Here is a 13,761-nt window from a genome sequence, read left to right as displayed (position 1 = left end):
ACCGGCATCATCAATTCATGTAGGATTTTGATTTGTCTGATTCTAACCCAACTGTATGGCGCTGCGCCGTTCTTGGCCAGCACTTGGCCCCAGCGTGCGGCATGGAGACACTCTGCGGCATCGAATTGCGAGGAACGTCGGATGATTTATCTTGAAGACGATTGAAAGGCGGTTTTGGCCGGGATGTCTAGCCGACCAGACACGAACACGCCACTACTAATGATGAATTCCGTGAAGTTTGAAGTGGACTATTCTCCCGGATGCGATTTGAATGTTGTTGATGGCGAAGTCGACGGATCTCGCCCGGATAACAAAATCCACTCGCCGTGTTCCCCACAGACGGCGCCAATTGACAAGGGATCACCTCGCCAATGCCTACGTATTGTAGACTTGGATTTCGGGAGAGAGCGACGATGGAGATTCCGGGAGCGAGATTAGGCACACGACGTACCCAGCTTCGGGTCCCCTCTGTGGAGGTTCCCTACGTGCTGCTAGCAATCCAGTATATGATCATATGTATGTTTACAGGGTGCCGCCATAGGCGGAGCTATGTTGTCTATCTTCTGTCTATATGTTGGCCTCCCCTCTATCGGGTGCCCTGGCTGGTTTTATATATGCAACCATCCTAGGGTTTTTACAAGAGTGTCCTAGTCGACTACTTCTTCGAGTTGCCTTGTTGGGTCTTCTCCATATTGGGCCGAGCCGATCCAGGTATATGTTGGCGTGCAGTTGACGTGGGAGTTAGAAATCTCTGTGGTGTAATTTTCCTTCACGTCCCCGGCAACGGCGCCAGAAATTTAGCTTGATGACGCGTAAAGCACACGCCCGTTGGGAACCCCAAGTGAAAGGTGTGTTGCGTACAACAGCAAGTTTCCCTCAGTAAGAAACCAAGGTTATCGAACCAGTAGGAGTCAAGGAGCACGTGAAGGTTGTTGGTGGCGGAGTGTAGTGCGGCGCAACACCAGGGATTCCGGCGCCAACGTGGAACCTGCACAACACAATCCAAATACTTTGCCCCAACTTAACAGTGAGGTTATCAATCTCACCGGCTTGCTGTAAACAAAAGATTAAATGTATGGTGTGGAAAATGGTGTTTGTTTGCGAAGAACAGTAAAGAACAATGTTTGCAGTAGATTGTATTTCAGATGTAAAAGAATGGACCGGGGTCCACAGTTCACTAGTGGTGTCTCTCCAATAAGAAATAACATGTTGGGTGAACAAATTACAGTTGGGCAATTGACAAATAAAGAGGGCATAACAATGCACATACATATCATGATGAGTAGAGTGAGATTTAATCGGGCATTACGACAAAGTACATAGACCGCTATCCAGCATGCATCTATGCCTAAAAAGTCCACCTTCGGGTTAGCATCCGCACCCCTTCCAGTATTAAGTTGCAAACAATAGACAATTGCATTAAGTATGGTGCGTAATGTAATCAACACAAATATCCTTAGACAAAGCATCGATGTTTTATCCCTAGTGGCAATAGCACATCCACAACCTTAGAACTTTCTGTCACTATCCCAGATTTAATGGAGGCATGAACCCACTATCGAGCATAAATACTCCCTCTTGGAGTTACAAGTATCAACTTGGCCAGAGCCTCTACTAGCAACGGAGAGCATGCAAGATCATAAACAACACATATATGATAGATTGATAATCAACTTGACATAGTATTCCATATTCGTCGGATCCCAACAAACACAACATGTAGCATTACAAATAGATGATCTTGATCATGATAGGCAGCTCACAAGATCTAACAATGATAGCACATGAGGAGAAGACAACCATCTAGCTACTGCTATGGACCCATAGTCCAGGGGTGAACTACTCACACATCAGTCCGGAGGCGATCATGGTGATGTAGAGTCCTCCGGGAGATGATTCCCCTCCCCGGCAGGGTGCCGGAGGCGATCTCCTGAATCCCCCGAGATGGGATTGGCAGCGGCGGCGTCTCTGGAAGGTTTTCCGTATCGTGGCTCTCGGTACAGGGGTTTTCGCGATGAAGGCTATAAGTAGGCAGAAGGGAAGAGTCGGAGGGCTGACGTGGGGCCCACACCATAGGGCAGCGTGGCCCCCTTTGGCCGCGCGGCCCTATGGTGGCGGCGCCTCGTCGCCCCACTTCGTATCCCCTTCGGTCTTCTGGAAGCTTCGTGAAAAAATAAGACCCTGGGCGTTGATTTCGTCCAATTCCAAGAATATTTCCTTTGTAGGATTTCTGAAACTAAAAATAGCAGAAAACAGCAACTGGCTCTTCGGCATCTCGTCAATAGGTTAGTGCCGGAAAATGCATAATGATGAAATAAAGTGTGTATAAAACATGTGAGTATCATCATAAAAGTAGCATGGAACATAAGAAATTATAGATACGCTTGAGACGTATCAAGCATCCCCAAGCTTAGTTCCTACTCGCCCTCGAGTAGGTAAACGATAACAAGGATAATTTCTGAAGTGACATGCTATCATAATCTTGATCAATACTATTGTAAAGCATATGAGATGAATGAAGTGATTCGAAGCAATGGTAAAGACAATGATTAAACAACTGAATCATATAGCAAAGACTTTTCATGAATAGTACTTTCAAGACAAGCATCAATAAGACTTGCATAGGAGTTAACTCATAAAGCAATAGATTCTTAGTAGAAAGTTTTGAAGCAACACAAAGGAAGATATAAGTTTCAGCAGTTGCTTTCAACTTTAACATGTTTATCTCATGGATAATTGTCAACACAAAGTAATATGATGAATGCAAATAAGCAAATATGTAGGAATCAATGCACACAGTTGACACAAGTGAATGCTTCTAAGATAGAAAGAAGTAGGTAAACTGACTCAACATAAAGTAAAAGATAGGCCCTTCGCAGAGGGGAGCATGGATTGCTATATTTGTGCTGAAGCTTTTATTTTGAAAACATAGAAACAATTTTGTCAACGGTAGTAATAATTCATATGTGTTATGTATAAGACATCCTATAAGTTGCAAGCCTCATGCATAGATTACCAATAGTGCCCGCACCTTGTCCTAATTAGCTTGGATTTACATGGATTATCATTGCATAGCATATGTTTCAACCAAGTGTCACAAAGGGGTACCTCTATGCCGCCTGTACAAAGGTCTAAGGAGAAAGTTCGCATTGGATTTCTCGCTTTTGATTATTCTCAACTTAGACATCCATACCGGGACAACATAGACAACAGATAATGGACTCCTCTTTAATGCATAAGCATTCAACAACAGATAATATTCTCATAAGAGATTGAGGATTAATGTCCAAACTCAAACTTCCACCATGGTTCATGGCTTTAGTTAGCGGCCCAATGTTCTTCTCTAACAATATGCATACACAAACCATTTGATCATGATAAATCACCCTTACTTCAGACAAGATGAACATGCATAGCAACTCGCATGACATTCAACAAAGGTGTAATAGTTGATGGCGTCCCCAGAAACATGGTTACCGCTCAACAAGCAACTTATAAGAAATAAGATACATAAGCGACATATTCTTTACCACAATAGTTTTTAAGCTATTTTTCCCATGAGCTATATATTGCAATGACAAAGAATGGAATTTTAAAGGTAGCACTCAAGCAATTTACTTTGGAATGGCAGAGAAATACCATGTAGTAGGTAGGTATGGTGGACACAAATGGCATAGTTTTTGGCTCAAGGATTTGGATGCACGGGAAGTAATCCCTCTTAATACAAGGTTTAGGCTAGCAAGGTTGTTTGAAGCAAACTCAAGTATGAACCAGTACAGCAAAACTTACATAAGAACATATTGCAAGCATTATAAGACTCTACACTGTCTTCCTTGTTGTTCAAACCCTCACAAGAAAATATATAGACTTTAGAGAGACCAATCATGCAAACCAAATTTCAACAAGCTCTACGGTATTTCTTCATTAGTAGGTGCAAAGTATATGATGCAAGAGCTTAAACATGATCTATTTGAGCACAACAACTGCCAAGTATCAAATTATTCAAGACATTATACAAATTTACGACATGTAGCATTTTCTGTTTCCAACCATATAACAATGAACGAAGCAATTTTAACCTTCGCCATGAACATTAAAAGTAAAGCTAAGAACACATGTGTTCATATGCAACAGCGGAGCATGTCTCTCTCCCACACAAAGAATGCTAGGATCCGATTTTATTCAAACACAAACAAAAATAAAAACATAAAGATGCTCCAAGTAAAGCACATAAGATGTGACGGAATAAAAATATAGTTTCACTAGAGGTGACCTGATAAGTGGTCGATGAAGTAGGGGATGCCTTGGGCATCCCCAAGCTTAGATGCTTGAGTCTTCTTGAAATATGCAGGGATGAACCACGGGGGCATCCCCAAGCTTAGAGTTTTCACTCTTCTTGATCATATTGTATCATCCTCCTCTCTTGATCCTTGAAAACTTCCTCCACACCAAACTCAAAACAAACTCATTAGAGGGTTAGTGCATAATCAAAACTTCACATATTCATAGGTGACATAACCATTCTTAACACTTCTGGACATTGCACAAAGCTACTGAAAGTTAATGGAACAAAGAAATCCATCAAACATAGCAAAACAGGCAATGCGAAATAAAAGGCAGAATCTGTCAAAACAGAACAGTCCGTAAAGACGATTTTTTTAGAGGCACTGGCTTGCTCAGATGAAAACGCTCAAATTGAATGAAAGTTGCATACATATCTGAGGATCACGCACGTAAATTGGCAGATTTTTCTGAGTTACCTACAGAAAGGGCGGCTCAAATTCGTGACAGTAAGAATTCTGTTTCTGCGCAGTAATCCAAATCTAGTATCAACATTACTATCAAAGACTTTACTTGGCACAACAATGCGATAAAATAAAGATAAGGAGAGGTTGCTACATTAGTAACAACTTCGAAGACTCAAATATAAAACAAAAGTGCAGAAGTAAAATAATGGGTTGTCTCCCATAAGCGCTTTTTTTAACGCCTTTCAGCTAGGCGCAGAAAGTGTGAATCAAGTATTATCAAGAGATGAAGCATCAAGATCATAATTTTCACAACTTGTCACAATAGGTATCTTAGATGTTCCATTATCTATAGTGGTACTAAGGGCTTTGTCAATTTTAGGCCTATAATAGTTTTTTTTGGCTTAGGCACTTTAGAGACATACATGAACTTTTGCTCCTTACCCACATAAGCTTTCTCCTTAAACTTAAGAGAAGAAAAAGTTGAACCCAAGGTTCACATAGCTTCTTCAAGTTCACTAATCCTATGGGTTTGATTATCATGAGTAGCACAAGCTTCTAAAACGGCAATTCTCTCATTAATTCCACCAAGAGCTTTATCAAGTTTATCAGTGTTATTAAGTAATATTCCCAATTTAGTCTTAATACTTGGAAGATTTTGCTCTATGGTCTCCAACTTTTTCATGACATCTTCAAGAGAGATTTCAATTTAACTTCATTAACAGGTGGTATTCCAACTAGACTCTCAATAATGCAACTAGCTTCTAAAGCAGGAGTGCCTAGGAAATTACCTCCCGCGAGAGTATCAAGAACATACCTATTCCAACTAGAGATACCAACATAAAAATTCCTAAGTAGGATAATAGTGGAGTGTTTCTTAGTGCACCTATTATGAGCATCACTAATTCTATACCAAGCATCTTTTAAACATTCTCCCCCTTGTTGCTTAAATGAACGAACTTCAACTTCAGGATTACTCATTTTAGCAGTAGTAAATAAAGCAAACTAGATAAAGTAAATGCAAGTAACTAATTTTTTGTGTTTTTAATATAGAGAACGCAAACAAGACAGTAAATAAAGTAAATGCAAGTAGCTAATTTTTTTTGTATTTTGATATGAGAAAGCAAACAAAGCAGTAAATAAAGTAAAGTAAAGCAAGACAAAAACAAAGTAAAGAGATTGGAAGTGGGAGACTCCCCTTGCAGCGTGTCTTGATCTCCCCGGCAACGGCGCCAGAAATTTAGCTGCTGGCGTGCAGTTGACATGGGAGTTAGAAATCTCTGTGGTGTAATTTTCCTTCACGTCCCCGGCAACGGCACCAGAAATTTAGCTTGATGACGCGTAAACCACACGCCCGTTGGGAACCCCAAGTGGAAGGTGTGATGCGTATAGCAGCAAGTTTCCCTCAATAAGAAACCAAGGTTATCAAACCAGTAGGAGTCAAGGAGCACGTGAAGGTTGTTGGTGGCGGAGTGTAGTGCGGCGCAACACCAGGAATTCCGGCGCCAACGTGGAACCTGCACAACACAATCCAAATACTTTGCCCCAACTTAATAGCGAGGTTGTCAATCTCACCGGCTTGCTGTAAACAAAGGATTAAATGTATGGTGTGGAAAATGGTGTTTGTTTGCGAAAAACAGTAAAGAATAATGTTTGCAGTAGATTGTATTTCAGATGTAAAAGAATGGACCAGGGTCCTGATGTCTACGGGTGCTTCTATTCTTGTAGACAGTGTTGGGCCTCCAAGAGCAGAGGTTTGTAGAACAGCAGCAAGTTTCCCTTAAGTGGATCACCCAAGGTTTATCGAACTCAGGGAGGAAGAGGTCAAAGATATCCCTCTCAAGCAACCCTGCAACCACAAAGCAAGAAGTCTCTTGTGTCCCCAACACACCTAATACACTTGTCAGATGTATAGGTGCACTAGTTCGGCGAAGAGATAGTGAAATACAGGTGGTATGAATATATATGAGCAGTAGTAACGGCACCAGAAAATAGCTTGATGCTACAACTGGCGTGTGGTTGATGGTGGTAATATTGCAGGCAGTACAGATGCAGTAAAACAGTAAACAAGCAGCGATTTCAGTATTTGGGAACAAGGCCTAGGGATTATACTTTCACTAGTGGACACTCTCAACATTGATCACATAACAGAATAGATAAATGCTATACTCTACACTCTCTTGTTGGATGATGAACACCACTAATTGCGTAGGATTACACGAACCCTCAATGTCGGAGTTAACAAGCTCCACAATATTCGATATTCATGTTTAAGTAACCTTAGAGTGCATGACAGATCAACATAACCAAACCAAGTACTAACATAGCATGCACACTGTCACCTTCACGCTACGAAAGGAGGCATAGATCACATCAATACTAGCATAGCAATAGTTAACTTCATAATCTACAAGAGATCACAATCATAGCCTACGCCAAGTACTACACGATGCACACACTGTCACCATTACACCGTGCAGGAGGAATAAACTACTTTAATAACATCACTAGAGTAGCACATAGAATAGTAGTGATACAAAGCACATTGCAATCATAAAGGGATATAAATAAGCACTTCACTATGCCATTCATAACAGTGAATAAGTATTCTATGAAATATAGCCTAAGAGACCCACACGGTGCACACACTGTCACCTTTACACACGTGGGACAAGGAGTCTCCGGAGATAACATAAGTAAAATCCACTTGACTAGCATAATGACATCTAGATTACAAGCATCATCATATGAATCTCAATCATGTAAGGCAGCTCATGAGATTATTGTATTGAAGTACATAGGAGAGAGATTAACCACATAGCTACCGGTACAGCCCTTAGCCTCGATTGAGAACTACTCCCTCCTCATGGGAGACAGCAGCGGTGATGAAGATGGCGGTGGTGTCGATGGAGAAGCCTTCCGGGGGCACTTCCCCGTCCCGGCGGCATGCCGGAACAGAGACTCCTGTCCCCCAGATCTTGGCTTCACGATGGCGGCGGCTCTGGAAGGTTTCTCATACCGTGGATTTTTCCGTATCGATGTTTTAGGTCAGGGACCTTTATATAGGCGAAGAGGCGGAGTCGGAGGGTCGATGAGGCGGTGACACACTAGGGGGGCGCGGCCAAGGCCTGGGCCGCGCCACCCTGGCGTCTGGTGGCCCAGTGGCCCCCCTCTGGCCTCTCTCGGGTGTTCTGGAAGCTTCACGTGATCCTAAGATGCTGGGCGTTGATTTCGTCCTATTCCGAGAATATTTCCTTACTAGGATTTCTGAAACCAAAAACAGCAGAAAACAGCAACTGGCCCTTCGGCATCTCGTCAATAGGTTAGTTCCGGAAAACGCATAAATATGACATAAAGTATGCATAAAACATGTAGATATCATCAATAATGTGGCATGGAACATAAGAAATTATCGATACGTCGGAGACGTATCAGCATCCCCAAGCTTAGTTTCTGCTCGTCCCGAGCAGGTAAACGATAACAAAGATAATTTCTGGAGTGACATGCCATCATAACCTTGATCATACTATTGTAAACATGTGTAATGAATGCAGCGATCCAAGACAATGGTAAAGACAATGAGTAAACAACTGAATCATATAGCAAAGACTTTTCATGAATAGTACTTTCAAGACAAGCATCAATAAGCTTTGCATAAGAGTTAACTCATAAAGCAATAAATTCGTAGTAAAGGTATTGAAGCAACACAAAGGAAGATTAAGTTTCAGCGATTGCTTTCAACTTGTAATATGTGTATCTCATGGATAGGTGTCAACATAAAGTAGTATGATGAATGCAAATATGCAAGTATGTAAGAATCAATGCACAGTTCACACAAGTGTTTGCTTCTTGAGGTGGGAGGAAATAGGTAAACTGACTCAACATAAAAGTAAAAGAAAGGTCCTTCAAAGAGGAAAGCATCGATTGCTATATTTGTGCTAGAGCTTTTATTTTGAAAACATATAGAGAGCATAAAAGTAAAATTTTGAGAGGTGTTTGTTGTTGTCAACGAATGGTAGCGGGTACTCTAACCCCCTTGCCAGACAAACCTTCAAAGAGCGGCTCCCATTTTATTTTATTTTTGGGTGGCACTCCTTCCAACCTTTCTTTCACAAACCATGGCTAACCGAATCCTCGGGTGCCTGCCAACAATCTCATACCATGAAGGAGTGCCTTTTTATTTTTGTTTTATTATGATGACACTCCTCCCCACCTTTGCTTTCTCAAGCCATGGCTAACCGAATCCTTCGGGTGCCGTCCAACAATCACATACCATGGGGGAGTGTCTATTTTTGTTAATTAATTTGGGACTGGGAATCCCATTGCCAGCTCTTTTTGCAAAATTATTGGATACGCGGATGAAGCCACTAGTCCATTGGTGAAAGTTGCCCAACAAGATTGAAAGATAAACACCACATACTTCCTCATGAGCTATTAAACATTGACACAAATCAGAGGTAATGAATTTTGAATTGTTTAAAGGTAGCACTCAAGCAATTTAATTTGGAATGGCGGAGAAATACCATGTACTAGGTAGGTATGGTGGACACAAATGGCATAGTTATTGGCTCAAGAATTTGGATGCACGAGAAGTAATCCTTCTCAATACAAGGCTTAGGCTAGCAAGGTTATTTGAAGCAAAAACAAGCATGAACCGGTACAGAAAAACTCACATAAAAACATATCGCAAGCATTATAAGACTCTACATTGTCATCCTTGTTGCTCAAACCCTTACTCGAAAATATCTAGACCTTAGAGAGACCAATCATGCAAACCAAATTTCAACAAGCTCTATGTATTTCTTCACTAATAGGTGCAAAGTATATGATGCAAGAGCTTAATCATGAGCACAACAATTTCCAAGTGTCAAATTATCCAAGACATTTTACCAATTACCACATGTAGCATTTTCCGTTTCCAACCATATAACAATTAACGAAGCAGTCTCAACCTTCGCCATGAACATTAAGAATAAAGCTAAGAACACATGTGTTCATACGAACCAGCGGAGCGTGTCTCTCTTCCACACAAGCATTTATTCAAACAAAAACAAAAACAAGAACAAACAGACGCTCCAAGTAAAGTACATAAGATGTGGCCGAATAAAAATATAGTTTCAAGGGAAGGAACCTGATAATTTTGTCGATGAAGAAGGGGATGCCTTGGGAATCCCCAAGCTTAGATGCTTGAGTCTTCTTGAAATATGCAGGGATGAACCACCGGGGCATCCTCAAGCTTAGACTCTTCACTCTTCTTGATCATATTGTATCATCTCCCTCTCTTGATCCTTGAAAACTTCCTCCACACCAAACTCAAAACAAACTCATTAGAGGGTTAGTGCATAATCAAAAATTCACATGTTCAGAGGTGACACAATCATTCTTAACACTTCTGGACATTGCCCAAAGCTACTGGAAGTTAATGGAACAAAGAAATCCATCCCACATAGCAAAAGAGGCAATGCGAAATAAAAGGCAGAATCTGTCAAAACAGAACAGTCCGTAAAGATGAATTTTATTGAGGCACCAGACTTGCTCAAATGAAAATGCTCAAATTGAATGAAAGTTGCGTACATATCTGAGGATCACTCACGGTTAAATTGGCAGAATTTTCTGAGTTACCTACAGAGAATTAGGCCCAGATTCGTGACAGCAAGAAATCTGTTTCTGCGCAGTAATCCAAATCTAGTATCAACCTTTCTATCAAAGACTTTACTTGGCACAACAATGCGATAAAAATAAGATAAGGAGAGGTTGCTACAGTAGTAACAACTTCCAAGACACAAATACAAAATAAAAGTAATGTAGCAAAATAAACACATGGGTTATCTCCCAAGAAGTTCTTTCCTTATAGCCATTAAGATGGGCTGAGCAGTTTTAATGATGCACTCGCAAGAAATAGTATTTGAAGCAAAAGAGAGCATCAAGAGGCAAATTCAAAACAACTTTAAGCCTAACATGCTTCCTATGCATAGGAATCTTGTAAATAAACAAGTTCATGAAGATCAAAGTAACAAGCATAGGAAGATAGAACAAGTGTAGCTTCAAAAATTTCAGCACATAGAGAGGTGTTTTAGTAACATGAAAATTTCTACAACCATATTTTCCTCTCTCATAATAACTTTCAGTAGAAACATGAGCAAACTCAACAATATAACTATCACATAAAGCATTCTTATCATGAGTCTCATGCATAAAATTATTACTACTCCCAACATAAGCATAATCATTCTTATTAATTGTAGTGGGAGTGAATTCAACAAAGTAGCTATCATTATTATTGTCATCATCAAATATAGGAGGCATATTGTAATCATAATCAAATTTATCCTCCATAACAGGCGGTACTAAAAGACTACTATCATTATAATCATCATAAATAGGAGGCAAAGTATCATCAAATTAAATTTTCTCCTCAATGCTTGGGGGACTAAAAATATCATGCTCATCAAAGCCAGCTTCCCCAAGCTTAGAATTTTCCATATCATTAGCAACAATGGTGTTCAAAGCGTTCATACTAATATGTTCCATAGGTTTTTTAATTTCCGCATCAAACCATCCATGTCTTAAATCAGGAAATAGAATAAGAAGCTCATTGTTGTCCATTATGCCAAACTAGTGTAAAACAAGAAACAAAAAGATGCAATTGCAGGATCTAAATCAAATAGCTTCGAGTACTTACAACGGCAAAAATAGCTTAGTAGCCGAGATCCGGAGTGTGAGTACCTTTTACCTTTCCTCCCCGGCAACGGCGCCAGAAAAGTGCTTGATGTCTACGGGTGCTTCTATTCTTGTAGACAGTGTTGGGCCTCCAGGAGCAGAGGTTTGTAGAACAGCAGAAAGTTTCCCTTAAGTGGATCACCCAAGGTTTATCGAACTCAGGGAGGAAGAGGTCAAAGATATCCCTCTCAAGCAACCCTGCAACCACAAAGCAAGAAGTCTCTTGTGTCCCCAACACACCTAATACACTTGTCAGATGTATAGGTGCACTAGTTCGGCGAAGAGATAGTGAAATTCAGGTGGTATGAATATATATGAGCAGTAGTAACGGCACCAGAAAATAGCTTGATGCTACAACTGGCGTGTGGTTGATGGTGGTAATATTGCAGGCAGTACAGATGCAGTAAAACAATAAACAAGCAGCGATTTCAGTATTTGGGAACAAGGCCTAGGGATTATACTTTCACTAGTGGACACTCTCAACATTGATCACATAACAGAATAGATAAATGCTATACTCTACACTCTCTTGTTGGATGATGAACACCACTAATTGCGTAGGATTACACAAACCCTCAATGCCGGAGTTAACAAGCTCCACAATATTCGATATTCATGTTTAAGTAACCTTAGAGTGCATGACAGATCAACATAACCAAACCAAGTACTAACATAGCATGCACACTGTCACCTTCACGCTACGAAAGGAGGCATAGATCACATCAATACTATCATAGCAATAGTTAACTTCATAATCTACAAGAGATCACAATCATAGCCTATGCCAAGTACTACACGATGCACACACTGTCACCATTACACCGTGCAGGAGGAATAAACTACTTTAATAACATCACTAGAGTAGCACATAGAATAGTAGTGATACAAAGCACATTGCAATCATAAAGGGATATAAATAAGCACTTCACTATGCCATTCATAACAGTGAATAAGTATTCTGTGAAATATAGCCTAAGAGACCCACACGGTGCACACACTGTCACCTTTACACACGTGGGACAAGGAGTCTCCGGAGATCACATAAGTAAAATCCACTTGACTAGCATAATGACATCTAGATTACAAGCATCATCATATGAATCTCAATCATGTAAGGCAGCTCATGAGATTATTGTATTGAAGTACATAGGAGAGAGATTAACCACATAGCTACTGGTACAGCCCTTAGCCTCGATGGAGAACTACTCCCTCCTCATGGGAGACAGCAGCGGTGATGAAGATGGCGGTGGTGTCGATGGAGAAGCCTTCCGGGGGCACTTCCCCGTCCCGGCGGCGTGCCGGAACAGAGACTCCTGTCCCCCAGATCTTGGCTTCGTGATGGCGGCGGCTCTGGAAGGTTTCTCGTACCGTGGCTTTTTCCGTATCGATGTTTTAGGTCAGGGACCTTTATATAGGCGAAGAGGCGGAGTCGGAGGGTCGACGAGGCGGTGACACACTAGGGGGGCGCGGCCAAGGCCTGGGCCGCGCCACCCTGGCGTCTGGTGGCCCAGTGGCCCCCCTCTGGCCTCTCTCGGGTGTTCTGGAAGCTTCGCGTGATCCTAAGATGCTGGGCGTTGATTTCGTCCGATTCCAAGAATATTTCCTTACTAGGATTTCTGAAACCAAAAACAGCAGAAAACAGCAACTGGCCCTTCGGCATCTCGTCAATAGGTTAGTTCCGGAAAACGCATAAATATGACATAAAGTATGCATAAAACATGTAGATATCATCAATAATGTGGCATGGAACATAAGAAATTATCGATACGTCGGAGATGTATCAGCATCCCCAAGCTTAGTTTCTGCTCGTCCCGAGCAGGTAAACGATAACAAAGATAATTTCTGGAGTGACATGCCATCATAATCTTGATCATACTATTGTAAACATATTAATGAATGCAGTGATCCAAGACAATGGTAAAGACAATGAGTAAACAACTGAATCATATAGCAAAGACTTTTCATGAATAGTACTTTCAATACAAGCATCAATAAGCTTTGCATAAGAGTTAACCCATAAAGCAATAAATTCATAGTAAAGGTATTGAAGCAACACAAAGGAAGATTTAAGTTTCAGCGGTTGCTTTCAACTTGTAACATGTATATCTCATGGATAGTTGTCAATATAGAGTAATATGATGAATGCAAATACGCAAGTATGTAAGAATCAATGCACAATTAACACAAGTGTTTGCCTCTTGAGGTGGGAGGAAATAGGTAAACTGACTCAACATAAAAGTAAAAGAATGGTCCTTCAAAGAGGAAAGCATCGATTGCTATATTTGTGCTAGAGCTT

Source organism: Lolium perenne, chromosome 4 (assembly GCF_019359855.2).
Source record: "Lolium perenne isolate Kyuss_39 chromosome 4, Kyuss_2.0, whole genome shotgun sequence".
NCBI lineage: Eukaryota > Viridiplantae > Streptophyta > Magnoliopsida > Poales > Poaceae > Lolium > Lolium perenne.
Note: the sequence above shows the minus strand (reverse complement) of the source record.